General features: G+C 38.4%; 1 protein-coding gene across 1 annotated transcript in view; it reads left to right on the forward strand.

Moving 5' to 3' along the window:
* Nucleotides 1-1,449: 1,449 nt before the first annotated feature.
* The window catches only part of rnf24 (ring finger protein 24), a 34,190-nt gene continuing 17,545 nt past the window's right edge, over nucleotides 1,450-18,094 (forward strand). The window contains exon 1 of the mRNA XM_034688223.1: nucleotides 1,450-1,796. The gene's annotated coding sequence lies outside the window, so the exon portion shown is untranslated. The remainder of the gene's footprint in view (nucleotides 1,797-18,094) is intronic.

An 18,094-nucleotide genomic window follows, 5' to 3' on the forward strand; every position in this document is an offset into this window, starting at 1 on the left:
CAGCTTGCAGGAGAGTGCGGGCATGAGCGTGTACGGCCTCCCTGTCTCAGTGTGGCAACATTCTCAGCTGGTTAAATTTTGGCCAGAGGAATGATGCGAACTTATAGAGGTCCTGTATTATCACTTTACGCGCGAGCCAGTGCTCGTGCCGTTGACGCACGACTGAGTCCAGATTCACCTGACCGCTCATTTAACGTGCAAGCCCGAGCCCGACCCGAGCCTGTGTAAAATGACAAAAACTATGACCGAACCCGACCCGACTGTCGGGTTCGGGTTCGGGTTCCGACAAATATCTTCAGCTCTACCTCACAGGGCCTTTAACTACTATTTTTTTTAATGTAAAAACTACCTCTGCTACTCACCACTGCACTATTATCATATTATTTTAGTCTGTACATATTAGTCATTCCTATTTGTTGTTCTTTTGTATTTATAGCTTATGTTATTGTTATTATATTTTATTTTTATTGGATGTCTTATTCTTATGCCTTGTACAAAGAGAGCACAGTTTACCAAGTCAAACTGTCCCTTACCGCATACAGTTTAAAATCCTCCTCCTCACTCACAAAGCCCTCCACCACCAGGCCCCTTCCTACCTCACTGACCTCCTCCACCATCACACGCCTTCCCGTAACCTGCACTCCTCACACGCCAACCTCCTGTCCCCACCTCACAGAACCAAGCACCGAACCTGGGGGGACAGAGCCTTCTCAGTAGCCGCCCCCACCCTCTGGAACTCACTCCCCTCCCATATCCAAAACTGCTCTGACCCTTCAGCTTTCAAATCTCTTTTAAAAACTCACCTTTTTAAGTTAGCTTTTCATTTGTGATTGTACTGTTGTTTTGTTTGATCTGTGTTATTTGTTTTTTGCTTGTATTGATTTTAACAATTGTACAGTGTCTTTGAGTTTTTGAAAAGCGCTATATAAATAAAATGTATTATTATTATTATTAAATTCCTTGTGTGTTCAAGCTGATTCTGATGATTTTGCTGGTCCAGCCCACTTCAGTTCAATTTGGGCTGCATGTGGCCCATGTGGCCCCCTGAACTGAAATGAGTTTGACGCCCCTGGTCTATGGTTTTAACTGTAACACTCATTTTAAAGATTCCCTCTCAATCAGCTACGTGACCATGTGCAGCATCATCCAATCCCTCTCGTGCCAGCATCACTCCGCTCGTACACGCTGTCCTCAAAACCTCGCGCGGCATTACCCGCATCGGTCTGTGTGTGCTGAGCCGACAGGGAGGAGGAGAAGGAGGTGGGACCTAGCTGCTGCTGCTACTGCTGCTGGTAGTGGGCTAGCAAACATTTATTGTACGTGCGGACCGTGCAGACTGCCAACCTCGATTCCCTCTGCCAACGACGGGATCTTCTGGAAAGTCACGACGAGAGAGAGAGAGAGAGAGAGAGAGAGAGAGAGAGAGAGAGAGAGAGAGAAAGAGAGAGGGAGAGAGAGAGAGAGAGAGAGAGAGCCCTTCACGAGATCCCCACCTCCCTGCTAACAACATACATTCACCCACTGCTGTTTTTGTTTCCCCGGTCAGACCGAGCGAGGTCCCCTCTAAAACCACAACCCCGACCGTCGTCCACATCACAGGCGGGGTGTTGTGTGATGAGGTCGCCCTGCAGCGGCTGCAGCGGATAGGTCAACTTACATTAAGACAAAGGCGATTTTTGTTCCCAGGACAGTCTTTGCTGCTTGTTCGGGTCTATTTTTCGCCCTTTAAAGCCCTTCAGCATCTCGAGTTTGTGAGGAAGAACACAGCAGAGGAACATACTACAGGGGGAATCACGGTGAGTGGATGCTGTTTAACTGTTATTCTGAACGTGCTTGGCCACACGAATTGATGCCATCGCACTTCAAGGTAAATATCACCCAAGCGTAGTTGAATGAACTTCCTTATACTGTCAGTCAGTGTGTAATGTGCTGACTTCACAGAGGAATGTTGACCCAACACCACTTCAAATGATCTCTGTGGTCAATATAGTAAGGTTGAGTAACGTTATGGCTGCTAGCTAGCGGCAAGAGATGGGATTTTGGCTCTTTGAAGGGAACCGGATCTTGAGGAGCTGTTCCTGTCAAAAGAGCCGTTCAAAAGACTGGCTCTTTGGCTCGTTGTTATATTCATTTATTTTTTAGAAGTCAACCAGGGGTAACTCATTTTTATCAAGGACACAATCACTGGAATCAGTTATAAGTTAAGATTTGGATCAGAATAATTTACACTTACACATCACACCAATATATATATATATATACTCTATTGGTGGGAATTATTCTGAAATATTGATTATAATTTAATTTGGCATTGTAAACATTCCATAAGATCAATCAATCAATTAAGCTTTATTCATCTAGCATCTTTCATACAAATCAAATGCAACCCAAAGTGCTTTACAGCGAGTGAAAAACGAGAAAGAAGTAGAAATGAAACAATGACAAGACATATTAGGGGACAATAATAATAATACTAATAATAATAAGAAAAATAGTAATAATACAAATAAAAAATAAAAATAATAATGGGAACAACATAAAATAAAACAGAGACCAATGTACACCAAAAATAAAATATGTGTTATTAAAATAAGTTAAAGAATCAAAATTAAGAATAAAAATAGTTAAAATAAATAAGGATAAGAGCTGAAAAATAAAACTAAGGCTAAAAATATCAATAAAACTGAGTAGATAAATACAAATTAAATAAATGAATGAATAAATACATAAAATAGAATAAGATAACAGTTAAAATTACTAAAATAATAAAGCAATATTTAAATCAATATTATAGTAAAAGGTAGGTAATAAAACTGTTAAACCCTACATAAAAGCCAGACTGAAGAAATACGTTTTTAGTATAGTGCCATATCCCCATGCTTCGACAGTGAGATCACTATTTTGAATTTTCCCTCACCTAAAAAACTTATAAAAACTATGCAAGCTACAGATAACTTCCATGCAAAACAACTTTACTGTAACATTTTCCACACAAGAACATTTTATTAATACAGAAAAAAATATGAAAATAATAAATAAGAATAAATATATATGTTTATCAAGAAATAAAAGTACAACTAGAATAAAAATGAAGACCTGGTGTTTCTACACCTGAACTCAGCTCCTTGACTCGAATCCACATAATTATTATTTTTGAACAATTAATGCTGAAATAATATATAAATACATGTATTCTAATGTTAAATTTTAAGAGCAAACTTGACGTTTAAGAAATCAGACAGCACAAAAACTTTAAATTCCAATATATAATCTGCATTTATTGCAAAATAAATCATGGAACCTGTTAACTTTTTGTATTAAATGAAAGAGAAATATCATCCAATATAAAATTGGACATTTTTTTTAAAATAACGACCCATAATATTTGGTAAAATTGACAAATTCCCCCCATGGACTTGAAATGTACCCCTAATTATAGAATCACTCATCTAAACAATGTAAACAATAACAAAGTGTTGACAATAAGTGTGAACAAAAGACTCATGGGGCACACAGGTGACACGTGAAGGCAGCATGGGTAATCTGCATATAAAAAACGGCTCCCAAATGAAAGGCTCGCAACTGCGAATCGGTTCACTTAAAAGAGCCGTTCAAAAGACCGACTCGTTCGCGAACGTCACATCTCTGCTAGCGAGCCCACGCCCCGCAGTAACATTAGGAAGAACCACACCAAGATTTCACCTCAGCTGCAACATTAAGGTGCTAGCTTGCCCTTTCATGTGAATAACATAATGTAAAATAATTACAATTAGCTGTCATATGACTGTCTTAGTTATGTCATATCTCCAGCTCTAATTATCTCCTTTAATAACCATACCAGTGCTTTACGGTGGAGAGCAGCCGTCGTGATTTACACTCTTCACTGTTATCCACTCAACAGTGACCATTGTGAAAACGCGTGGTGGGGAAACAGTAGGGCTTTTCTCTGTTTCCGTCAACACTGGCAGCATTGTGTGGGCTGTAACACGCCTGAGCTAAAACACGCTAATCCTTAGAGAGGGTTTGGCTGGCAGCAGTGCAAGTATGAGGCTGAATAGATTGTATGTCCAAGAAAACTACTTGCCTGTGGTTGCAAGTAATAAATTCCTGCATGAGATAAAGTATTGCTTCAGTTCCTTTAGTGAAACATTTTCATTTCTTTATGATTCAGCAAGGTCGTAGTTAAATGCCCTTCTCAAAACCAGTAAGTGCATAGACTGAATCATCACTGTAAATCACAGTATGAAACAACTTTCATTTTTAACTTGTCATATGTTGCACAGATTGTAAAGCCCTCTGAGGCAAATGAACAATTTGTGATTCTGTCAAACAGATCTTTGTTGACATGCTTGAGTCTTGCTCTTACAGAGTATGTCAGGGTTCCCACGCGTCCTGGAAAACCTGGAAAACAGTTTACCAGTTTTCCAGTACTTGAAAACACCTGGAAAACTTGAGATAAAGTAAAATGTCCTGGAAAATCACAGATTGTCCTGGAAAATTATTACAACATGACTGCATGCGACCGGACAAGGTTAAAAAAAAAAAACACATCCCCATTCAACATTTGTGGCCATTTTTGTCATTCAGTTCTATTTAGGTCAATTTATGCACTGATCCTCTGATTATTATTTATTTCAGTAAGGCAGCTTCCAGAGTCCTTTGCTGGCTCTTTGTTTTTTTACTTTGCTCTTTTAATATTTTTTGAGAGAAGAGAAAGCTGAGATGAGAGTTGGCCATCATTTTTACTTTGTTGCACTAATAAAGTGCTGTGCATCTTTGGTTGCATTGTTCTATAATTACAATGTAAGAGATGATTTCATGGATAGCCATAGACTGCACATCTTTCAATGTAGACTTCCACTGAGAGGAACATATTAGACTATTTAGGAACTAAAGTAGGAACTCAATTTAGACTGTCATACCAGCTTGATTATCACTGAAAATGTCCTGGAAAATGATCTCTGGAAAAGAGTGGGAACCCTGGTATGTGGTAATCGGTGGCCTGCACTTAAAGTTCAAATTTGCTCAACTTCTGACCTCCTGTGAGTGATAACGCTGATGTCCTTGTAAACATGAGTGAACGTCATGTCTGGCATAGTTTTGTCTAAACATTGATTGTCAGTGTTAGGAAACTTTCTGAAATGCTTCTTTAGAAGTACAACTTTTACTAATCAATGCAGAGTAGACCTGATGTTGAAGGGATGTGTTTATTTCTGTTTATTGCCTTCTCACTGAGGAGACAGCTATCAAATAATACAAGTTTTAACTCCTTTAGCTCCTAATGAAAGTGAATACACAATCTCATCTTGAAACAGATTCTTATTTAGCCCTCCTCCCACTGTACAGTACTGGATTCAGATTGTTTGACTACATGCAGCTTGATACGATTGCAGCTGATGGAACCTGAAGTTCAGATTGGAGGACAAATCTATCTTCATTTCTTGAGTTCTATAAAAAAAACAATGAAAATGTAGGTTTAATAAATGTGTCCTATTAGCTACATAAACCATCTATGAAAACTTTCTCTTGCTTGATTTGAGACTATTGGCAGAGGCCAGACATGCCTTCCAATATGAACATTAGCACTATCCCAATCTTAGCTACAGGAGTTTTTAAGTACACTGTACAAAGTGGGAAAAGGGGATTTAACTATGAAATTCTGGGCTAATTTTTTAAGTTCTGGTTTTGCTTATAGCTAAAGCCAAGATTTGATGTGTTTCTATCCTTGCTTAATAGGCCACACGACCATGTCACAACCATTGAATGTCCTTGAATGCTTCCAGTAACTGTGTTAACTTCCATATGGCCAACATTTTCTTTCACTTTAATTTGAAAACAAACCACATGTGCTCACTGCAGCTGCTTCACATCATGCTGGAGTTCTTTCAAGCCAGGCCGGGCTTTTTTTTTTCAAAATCAGCAGCTAGGTTTGCCAGCTACTGTTGTTGGAGCTAAACAGTGGATTGCCAACATAACATGTATCCAGGGAAAAGTTAATAACACAAGAGATGAACATCTGACACTGCATTCAGATACTTAGATAGATGGCACCCACAAGGCCAATAAGGTGTGCAATACCAATGTTCAGCCAATAAATCTCTGCATTCCTATCCCAAAGTAAGTACCTTTGTTTGTAGTCTCCTACTGAATATATAGAGCTCTTCTCTTAGGCATCCACGCAACTATAGTTGAAGACTGAGATAAGGAATGCCCCACGAAAGGAAAAGGGTCACACCATAGACTGTATAAATAATGGACGTAGTATCTTTGACCTCACCCAACTGTTTCTAAAGCGCTATATTGAAGCCAATCGTCAAGTCATTGTGAGGTAAAGAGGCAGGCTTTGAGCCTCCTAGACAACAGCTACAGTGTACCCGCCTGTCAATCAAGTCAGCTGTGCTTCTCATAAAAGAAAGCTCGTAATCTTAATATCTACAAATTGCTGCGTTATGAAAAAATTCACCCCTCATACAGTGTGTGCCGATTGAGAAATGAGCTATCCAGACTACACTTGTTTTTGTACCAGGCTGTAAACGTGTTCATTTATGCTGTAAAGATCGGCTTTTATGAATTGGTGTGTTTGTGGTTTCTGGTACTTCTGGAGCCAGCCTCAAGTGGACACTCAAGGAACTGCATTTCTTAACACTTCCACATTGACTTCGATTCTCGCGGCCAAAGGTTGCCGCCTAGGTCACACCTGAAGTAGCAGCAAATAAATGTAATCAGGTCCAAATTATCAAGTAACTTTTTATTGTATCCCTTTTGCTCTAAGGTACTTCATCATCAACGGTCTTAGTTACTTTGTGCTGGCAAACATGAATCGAGAACTGTTTTCATGGCTATTTCATTCCAGAGTGGACAATGACCATTTAATGTAACCCATACCTTTCATCTTTTACTCATCTAGATTCAGTTTTATCCAAGGGAACATTGTGAATTCAACCCCGTGTGTCTGTAACTGCATGTTTTGTGGGTCCTAAAATAGTGTGGAAAAAATAGCTGTGTAAATTGACACCCAATATTGCTAAATATGAGCACAACGCACGCATGTTGTGTGATTAAAGGGCATACTGGTTCTGAAGCCCCTGTGACGTTTAACACCCTGTGAATTCACCAAAACAAAGGTTTCAGTCATTGGGTGTTTAGGGATAGTAATATCATACAGTCTGGGTTAAAGTCAGTTGTGTAATTTTCCACTTAAGAGGAAATGAGCACTATGGAGTGTGTGGACCTTACATGGGGACACTTGTTCGTCACAAGGTCATGGGTTAAATACCAGAGTCAAGTAGCACATTACATAACAGATCTAAGAGGGACTTGTGTCTCATTGGAAACCACCAATACACGTAAAAAATACACATATTTTCATAATAAGTGGAAAAGGACCTAACATTTGGATTTTATTCTATTAAACCCCAAAGATGAAACACATTCTTATTGCTTTTTATTGTTTATTCCCTGGATTAATTTTGCTGATGGCTATGTAGCTATTTATAAGTAGTTTGCATATTTTATTTGTCATTATTATAAAAAAAAAATTTCAGGCTAGATAAAATCAACGTATTTATTATTTTTAAACGCAACTTTTTAATTTAATTTAATTATATATTTATATATGTTTTTAGGACATTTGCATAATTATTTAAACATTTCTGCTTATTTGCAATTTTAGTCATCTTCCCTTCTTCCCCACTATATTCCCTTGGCCGTTTTTAAAATGGCGAAATTTCCTCTACGTTGATGATTTCTCAATATATATTGCAAAAAAGAATGATATGGAAATGTCAGATTTTTCCACTATTGAATGGCTGTGATGGAATTTGTCAAAGTCTGTGAACTTGACACCTTTGTATCCTGTGTTTTGGTTCTGTTTGTTTATTTGCTTCAGGTCAGTAGCTGATAACCCTAAGAGCTGATATGTCTTGTATTTGGTTCAGGTTGATTTCATGCTTCAGCTTGACTTACTCACCCTCACATGACTGCAGGTTTTATTTATAGTGACTGTGACCCTGCAATTTGCAGACCAAGAGTCCTGTTCAAAAAAAGTAGGTAACGATGAAAATAAGTCGTAAAGTAATAGTCTTACTATGATTTGAATAAGGATCATTTACAGGGATAATGTTTTAAAAAGACAGTTTAATTTATAAGGACAAATAACTCATTACTTTTAATACCATACAGTGTAAGTGGCTATAAGCTAAACTTAGACTTAAAAGTAAACAAACAGATTCAAATAGATTTTAAGAGAGGATATGTTAAATGGAGAGAGATATTTAGAAGACATTTATACTGGGAGTAAAAAATAGCACCTCCTTTAAGAAGTGCCAGGATGTAGTAGGGACGGATTGCTAAGGGGCAGCTGTGTGTGTCAGTTCCTCTTGTTTGTGTCAGCTTGTGTTACTGACAGTACGCTGAGGAATGACTGGGTTCATTGGAACGGTGAGAGAGCAAATATAAACCAAGCTTTTCCAATTAAACCTATCCTCTTCCCATAGCAAATATAACATTTTCTGCAACTCGCAACATATTTTGGCTTACATTGAGATCTATATTGAGTTAGTATCAGCAATATCAAAAGCATCAAATATAGTTTGAAAGCACATTCGGGATGCTTTTCAAAGCAAACCCTATCCTGTTTTTTAGATGAAGAGACTCCTCTTGTTTTCACACAATGCTTTTATTTTGAAGTTGTGTGTAGGGCAGTTATTTGGTAAAAGTAGTAACTGGATAGCTATTTATTTGAGTTTATGCTGAACTTTTTGTTGAAAAAAAGAGTTTTAATAAAATACATTAACATCAAGTTACAGGAAAATACATCTTGTGTGATCTCCCTCTCCTTTTGCATCCATCTCTGTAAACCTCTCACCGCTCAGCTGGTGTCTGTGTTAAGCATCCGATTTTCCCCATGACCGTTTCCCAATAAGACCAACACAACATACCTGTATATTGCCCAAAAGCATTTCCTGATATAAATGAAAACATTCACAAAACATAGTCATAGTTAATTAAAGTACATGACTTTACTGATCAAATACCATCCAGTTAAGAGAGATATGATCAGTACGATCTCCTCCCTCTTTCATCTCAATCTACAGACTGCGGTGTGTTTAACTCCACGCTTTTTATTCTGGAATCGCTGATAGTTGCGTCACCTACTGTGTTCTGTTGAGCAACCCTGAGAACTACATACCTTCCTTGGTTATGAAGAGGCAAAGCTGGCCTACGGTTCATAAAGCAAGCCACATACAACAACAAGATAGAGTAGCTCGTTTTCAGAGCTGTGTTTATTGATAAGAACAGAGTGGGAAAGGAAATTTGCTCAATTAGACCTCTCTGTGGGTCAGTTTGTCTGTCTCACCTGGGACTTCCATCAGATCCATGTCCGATCCGTCTCTGACCCGCTGCAGTCCGTCTCTGTGCTCCATTGTCCGTCAACACAGGTTGCATTTTCAGAACGCAGCACGGAGCAGGACTGCCAGACAGCTGGAATCATATAACTGAGTTTTTCCCGTGGTAATTACTGCTTTACTGAATATCCGACTCCTCTCCTCATCCATGTTGTCTTTATTGACCTCTGACCTATTGACTTCAGGCCTGGCTCTGCCCATTATGACAGTATGTTGTCAGAGTTGAGTGAAAAACGATCTGGCTATAATACAGAGTGTTTTATTCTGAAAATGAACGGGATGTTTTAATTCTGTATTGGTGCCGGACTTCCTGTTGAGATTCATGCGTCGTGCCGGCATCCGGCAAAAATACAAGCCTTGGGTATCTGATCGGAGGGCTCCGGCGTGCCGGATCAGGGACGCAGCCGAAAAGCAATGGAAGGGATCCAGTGGGAGTTAACACATTGACTGGAATAGAAACCTATCAGATCCGGTGCTGTGATGGATCGGAGACGGACTGGATACGGATCTGGTGGAATTTAGCCGTTAGTCAACTAACATATAATTTTATTTGGACCAATCAAAGTTGATACTGTCACTTAAGTGTCGCTCTCTGTAATTCCTAGCCTGATAACATGCTGCATGGATGTTTGCTCTAGATATGATATAATGAACCTGTTACTTAATGCTTCTTACAATAGACAAATACCCAAGTAGACAACAGCACAATTGTGACCTACAGAAACCAGAGATATCATGGTCACATGTACTTTGTAGTACCAAGTTTTGATGCTTGTACAGGGGTGTTAGTAGGTGAATTAAATATAAATCATGCATGTAAAATTCTATCAGCTTGACCATGTCCGCTCCATCCAGTCCTCTGCCTTGTGCTTCTCCATAACTGGAGTTATGGTTGCAGCGACCTACTTACTGCAGAACTTGGCCCAACTTTGGAAAAACAAGTTTTTTTTTTGTGATGTATTTTTAAGGGCTTCAAGTGGAAACTGTTAGCTACTTTCATAAGTAATAAGGTGTGTGATCAAAAACATCATAGCTGCTTAATCCTTTCAGAATGTAGATTAATGAAACTCAGCACAGTCCCACAGTTTAAACAGAGGACAAAAAGCTTCTACCCTGGTCTCTGACAGATGCTTGTGTTTTGTGTGCTGTGACTGATGTGTTTCCCCCTCTTTCTGTCAAAATGAGTTATCTAACAAGCCACACTGAAACATTTTAATTACTTGTAATGTCTTCACGTTCGATCAGATACGTTAGGGTCAGTTAAACCCCCCTTGTATGACTGTGTGCATTTAATTTACTACAGCCAGCACATTTTAAAGAGCCCCTCACTCTGCCTCTGAGGCCTGGGTGTTTGTTTCTGCCCTTTGGCATATTAAGTTTCAGATGTGCAAATCTCAAGGCCGGCCATGGCTGCTAGTGGAAATTTCCACTACACATTTGGACGGCATCTTGAGGATGTGATGTTGTGGGCTGATCATGTGGAACTCTTGCACAAAAGCTGTGGTTTGGGCACAGTTTTTGAATGTATTTATATATATATATATATATATGTATATGTATATGTATATATATATATATATATATATGTATATATATATATATATATATATATATACGTATATATATACAGATATGTAAAGTAGATACATTTCTTATAGTGGCATAGATGTTGAGAGGGTATTTAAGAGGTTAATGAAATACACTATGACAAGCTCTTTTGATCATGAATTTGTCTGCTCTGTGTAATGAAGTAATAAAAAGCAAATGGCTGTATATCTCAGGAGAAGCATGAGACTTTTTACATGTGACAAACTTCTGAAAAGTCATGGGTTGAAAGGTCTAAACCTTCTTTGTTCATGTGATGTGTCTACTAATGGTTAAGCTACTATTGATTATAAGTAAGGTATAGGGGAGAACAGGAAGGGGGGTTAATAAGTGGAAGTTAAATGTTCATTATGTTGATTAAACTTGAGTTATCATTGTATAATGGATTAGTTATGTAATGTCTGAGCATTGAAGCTTCTTGCATTGTCCAAAAACATCATGTTTCTTTAATAAACCTCCATTATGTGCTTTTATATTTGCAGAATGATTTCAAGAGTCTTTGTAGCTTGATGTTAGACAAGCTGGCTAACCAGAAGTGGCAAAAGTTTCATAAGATCACAGGTTTAGATCCATGTGACACTTTGTTTGGGAAGGACGAGATGCTCTGTGAACTGGGTATGTGTTTGTTTTTGTCTTACAGATGTCTGCACACTTGGTTGACATCATGCAGGTCAAAATGAAACCATTTGGTAAACCCAGATAAGTGATGAGTCATTGTCCTAGAACAGAAGGTCCCTTTGGAAGTGTTTGTGGTCGTAGTCTGGGTTAATAAATACTCTGAAGAGTTGGCAGGTAGCAGTGAAACTTTTCTAGAAAATTGAAAAGATAGGCTTCTGCCCAGCTCCATGGCACAACAACAATGCACAATGAATGCAAAGAGGGATTTGCTCACTCATGCTCATTTCCTATGACTGTGGTGCTTATATAATAGGGTGAGGCCAAGTGAATGTGTCTGAGTTAGAGAGGCTCACGGAGGCACAAGTGCAGGGATCGAGAGAGCAAATGCAAATCACATCTGCCCATTTTAACACAGTCTGTTAATTGCCAAGTCATTTTTAACGCTGTTTAGATCCTCCTAGGATTATCGTCTTAAGGAGTGTGATCACAGTACAGCTTGATTTCTGACTGGTTTACATCAGCTCTTCTTTTGCCGTACAGTGTCAAGGTTTCCTCATCAGACATTCAAATTATTTCCACAACCAGAGTTATATACCCACTGAAGCGTGCAGGTTTGCCTTTTGTCCTGAGTGGGCCCTTCAGTTTCGGAGAGGGAGAGGGGCAAAGAGATATTTTTAGATGCACAGGATGTGATGTGCTAAGCCTGGAGTGTGGTTAGTCTTTTACATCATGGCAGAAGTTCTGCACTTGAAAAATGCAGATGGATTACAAGGTTGACTATAACCCAGCATTTATTGTCCTTGTGATATGGAGAGTGTTTACAGGCTGCCAGAGAGAACGCAATGAGCCTTGGCTAAGACGAGTCTGTTGAGCTGAGCTTGAAAGAATAATACTGTTCTTTCAAATTGTACTCTCTTTTAATGTTTGATGATGGTGGTGGAGAGTGCTACTTCATAATACCATCCTATCATTCCGATGTTTCTTTGACAAAATGTCACGTCTTTATAAACTACACTGTTTATTAAAAGAGTTAGACAGTTTCATGCAGGTTCACATTGGAATTGTGAAAAGATATCGATACAGCAATACATCGTGATACTTTGACCTCCGATATAATGTTGATATTTCAACTCTTAATATCGTTTTTTTGTAAAAATAAAAATTCATATTTCAGCCGATTTGGAACTAAAATCCGACTTCAGTATTTCAAAAACAATAAAGTGGAAAAGTTGTTTTCAATCAAATAGTTTTTACTTAATTTTTCCTTTCAGTTTTGAGTAATATTGTGGGATTTACATATACACCATCTCTATTTTTTTCTTAGTTTACTGTGTAGAATATCGCAATATATCACAATATTGCGATATCGTGATATATTGTGATACTATCGTATTGTGACCAAAGTATCGTGATGCGTATCGTATCGTAAGGTTCTTGCCAATACTCACCCCTAGTTCACATACGTCCCTGGTGTTTCTTATTACCATTTTGAAGTGGCAATTTAGTACTGTGTACTAATGAGGGAATCTAAGGGTGTGATGTCAGATCATAGACTGTATAAACAATGGACATAGTATCAGTGACATCACTCATCTGTTTCTGAAGCGCTGTTTTGAAGCTAATCGTCCATGGGAGTCGTATTGGAAATGCTGAACCCAACCTAACTTTTGTCAAGTTAGTTTGAGGTAAAGAGGCGGGCTTTGAGTCTCCTCGCCAACAGCTACAGTGTTCCCGCCAGTCAATCAAGTCAGCTGTGCCTCTCATAATGGAAAACGTACAGTCTTAATATCTTCGAAATGGCCACGTTATAAAATAATTAACTCCATGTACAGTGTGTGCCGATTGAGGAAAGAGCTATCCAGACTACACTCGTTTTTTGAACCAGGCTATAAACATAGTTATTTCTGCTGTAAACATCAGCTTTTTTTTTTTTTACTTTTGTGTATGTGGTTTTTGGTACTTCCGGAGCCAGCCTCAAGCGGACACTCGAGAAACTGCAGTTTGTAACACTTTGGCATTGGCTTCAATTCTCGCGGCCAGAGGTTGCCGCTTGTATCAGATACATGACGATAATGTTACGATGTAGCATTCTTTGATAACTGGTGAAATTGCTAGACAAGCATATTATGATACAACATGATATCCAATTAACTAAAGTATACCACATGAACTTAAAATCAAAGTGTGGGATTAATGCCATTAGCACCACTGCAAGAAGTCATGAGGTAGTGACACGGTGAGGTAGTGACACGGTGAGTCAGATTCTGATCCACATATTATTTTTCTATCTAAATACAATATCTGGCATCAGCAGTATGTATATCACACGTGTCAGGACTATAGGATACATTGCTGTATGTATATTTTGTCCCACCCCTATGTACTGATTAATTCATAAGAAGAAAAGTTTACCACGACAAACATTTTCACTGGCACATTTTGTGTCTTGTTTACTGCTAAGGAGTTGGATTTCTGCATCACTTGCACTCGTGATCCTTGATGTCAGTGAATCTTGATACTGCTGGGTTGTGGCAAAGAGTGAAATGGACAGCCTTCTGTAAGAGCAGAAGATGTACTCTATGAGAAACCTTTTTAAAATGTGTCATTCAGTCTAACCTGGATTCAATGACTGGCTATCACAATCCTGAGTTCATGGCAGGTTAATGACCCACATGTCGCTCTTACAGATGTCCTTAGCCCTGCAATAGTTGACTCGCTGTTTGTCTTTGATTGGCTGTGGCTGCATCCAGGGAGAGAATTATCAGTATTTGTGAAGCGTAGGAGTTAACCAGTTCTTTTTTTCATTGCATCACTACACTATTACACGGATGTGTCATAGAAAATCAGGCCATGTTATCCAATAATTGCAATTTGATTTGCAAGACTGCTCAGATTTTAAAGTGAATTTTTAGAAGTGTGTTTTGATTTTCTTCTGTTGCCTTTCCAATTGACAAAAATCGAATGTATGCTTTTCATTACCCTTGTTAATAATTTGTTTAAAAGACCCCCAGAGTCAAACCCCCCAAATATATATAATGTTTTTTTTAATTTATGTCTTTTATTGATTTATTATTTTAGTTTGCTATTATTTATTTTACATTATTACAAATAATGTTATAATTACTGTCATAATTTGAATTGACATATTTATTATTATTATTATTTGTTTATTTATTTTCAATTTACTTGAGTTTCTTATTTTATTTTTATTTTTTTCTCTAACCATTAACCTCCACTGCCAAAGAACCATCCAGAAATTCTTTCTCTGTTTTGCACGCACAGACACACACCAAACATCATCAAACACACACATACACAGACACAGACACACACACAGACACAGACACACACACACACACACACACACACACACACACACACACACACACACACACACACACACACACACACACACAAACACAAACACGTGCAAATAAAAACTAAAATAATAATAATAGAAATAACTGATAGCAAGGTGTCATGGCAGATTAAGAAATGTACTGATTTGAAGTGATTTGGTTTTCATTATTGTCATGCATAGACAGTATGCTCAGCTCAACAGACTTACAAAACACCATTATTTACATACAAAGACCAGAGACCAAAGTAGACACATAAGTTACAAAAATAATCCATCCTGACGTGTCTTGCTGAAGATTTTCTAAATAGAAGGTGTGATCCAGCAGTACATGGCAGACTTACATTGCCCTCCCAGCCCTACTATTTTTATTCTGCCCTTCCTTACTTATCAAACTGAAGATGATTCAGCGATATGGACTCAGCAACTTGCTGTTGCCTAGCTTTAGAAATGCTTCCATGCATAATGAATATCAGTGTTTAGAAGTTCAGAAGCATTGCAGTGGAAGTGGTTTTGCTTATTCATGAAATATGTTTGGTGTTGCTGAAAGGGAGATGGTTGCACAGTTGTTTTTTTCAAATTCTTATTATGTTTACATATAGGAAACATTCTGGACAAAACTCACTGTACCATTTGCCTACATCATCCCTGGAGGAGCATGTCCACTACCCAGAATGTATGAGAAAACTCTGGTGCAAAACGCTTAGTTATACTTATTGAAAAGTAATGACAGAAGCTCTCGCCTCCTTCTTCATTTAGGATGAGTTGTAGTAGTGTCGGTTTGGGTGTGTGTGTCCTTGTGTATAGAAAGTGTGTTCCGCTGCATGTATGTGTGTTTAAAAAAAGGCGGAGGTTGTTGTGGGTGAGTGAAATTGAATAAAGTCCACAGTTTGAGGTGTGTTTTGAACGGGACAGAGAAAAGGCTCTGATTCAAACAAGGAGACACATTGACAAGGCTCATGACAAGATCATGTCACCTCTCACAGTCCTTTACTTCCAATCTTTTCAGACTTTTCCGCTCTTCAACATGAATCACCACTTGGGTATGTTTATGTTTACCACAGTAAAGGCAGTTGAAGATTAAATTTAATACGTTTAAGTTATCTTCATTTCATTGAATCTTTAACTAATGTTGGCTTTGCGAATTGTTACGAAAAAAGGTATATGATGTTTGTTCCGTTGTCATTCTTAAACCTGACGCTTGGACACATGCTAGATGCCACACAGTGCATTGTCACAAGCTACAAACGTCCACAGATCATACAGCACCCTCTGATGTAGCACCCTCTGGTGTAAAGGGGTATTTGTGATTAATTTTTCATCTCGCTGATTGGAATGGTCCTTTACATACCCATCAATCAAAAACAATAGTACCATCACATCCCTGTTTATTTCAATACGTCTTCCTAATCCAGAACTCCTCAGCATGTGAGGTTTCTCTCTCTTCATGGGAGCTGTTTGTGCTTGTGGGTTTAGTACACTCTTCTCTGCCATGTCTTGAAGGCAGCACAAATTTCCCATCACTTTTCTAAGCTCTGCTCTAAGCGGTCCTGATCCCCCTCCTTTACTCTCGCATACAGTGGCTGCATAGTTTCTAAAGATGTGAGAGCTCTTCTGTAATGGATATTGCGAGGACAAAAGCCTCTCAATACCATTGTGGACCTGTGACAGTACCAAACACTAGGTCCTCCAGGCTAAGAAGGTGGAGTTTTGTTATGTTGAGTGAAGCTGAGTGGAGGGATCCGGGAAATACAGAGAAGTCACATGCATACCCATCATCCAGCCATTTTTTGTGGTAGTCAATGAAGGCTAGTATGGAGCCAAAGTATAAGTATCTATCACGACCATACATAAGTCAAATGCTATTACCAGCTCCCTAAGAAAAGACATAGGCTAAAGTTAGAGATGGGCGATATTAAAAAAGATGTGATCACAATAATGTTTTTCATATCAGTCGATATCAATAATTATCATGATAAAAAATTTAATCATTATTTCTTTTAAATTTAAAGGCAGATTTTTGCTCCTGAGTGAAAGTTGAAGACACCAGTCAGTTTGTTAGTTTGTATCAGGATTTAGTTTTCTGAGAAGCTTCTTGAGTCCCTCATTTTTTGACAGTGCTAACAGGAAGCAGGTCTTTTGTGTAAAATGAGATTTTTGTGAAGTTTTAGTTTGGAGATTCCTTTTTTTTTTCTTCTCAGGTTGAGATAATTTGCATAATCAGATTTATTTACCCACATACTGAAAGTGTATTTAATTAAGTTTATTAAGTTAATAGTTAATGCTGAGTCAGCACAGTGTTAGACAAACGACTCTGCTTTGAGCTGGTAGTTGTTGTGTTCTTCAGTCGCTGTTGCCTGTTTCAGCTGTGTTTACATTCCTCTCCAAGCGTATTTAAGCCAGCGTACAGATCATGTACAGATCTGGTGCTTGACTTGTGACTTGTAGCATGTATATATGATGGATGTGTTGTAAATGTTAAATGTTGTATGGTAAGCTATAAATGAATTGCCCTTCTTTGGATCAATAAAGTTGTCTGAATCTGTACCTCTCACCCTGCAACATGATTGGCTGTTCAATATCATCTTCTTCTTCTGTCAAATGTTGGTTAGCATCTAGCGTCTAAGACATACTAGCGCCCCCTCCCTTTCCAGTGGTTGGGAGTGTAATTACAGGTTTAAATATATCCTATTTTTATCAAACATTTGTTATATTTATATTGAGAAAAATGATATCATGATAATTATTGTTATCCAATTATCGCCCCAGCGCTAGCTAAAGTTACCAGAGCCTCAAGCAAGCAGAGTGTAATAGCTTGTTTTGTTTACAAGGTCCAGCTGGTGGAATTACCTCATTTTATAAAAGGGACTTTCATTGTTGTGGACTTATAGTGATATTATCATGTCCTGAGTTTTTCATACATCCCTATTGGTTGGCTGTCGAGGGGTTGAAATAAGCTTATCAGATCAGATGATATCAAACTCACATTCAGTCTTGTGTCATATGCTGCAAAGAGAAAGTCAAGGTCCTTATCCCGTCAGCCCTCTGATATCATGAGCCAGGTGTCCTCAGTGTTTATCCAGGGGTTTAGCTTTAAGCTCTCCAC

The sequence above is a fragment of the Notolabrus celidotus genome, chromosome 7, assembly GCF_009762535.1.
Source record: "Notolabrus celidotus isolate fNotCel1 chromosome 7, fNotCel1.pri, whole genome shotgun sequence".
Classification (NCBI taxonomy): domain Eukaryota; kingdom Metazoa; phylum Chordata; class Actinopteri; order Labriformes; family Labridae; genus Notolabrus; species Notolabrus celidotus.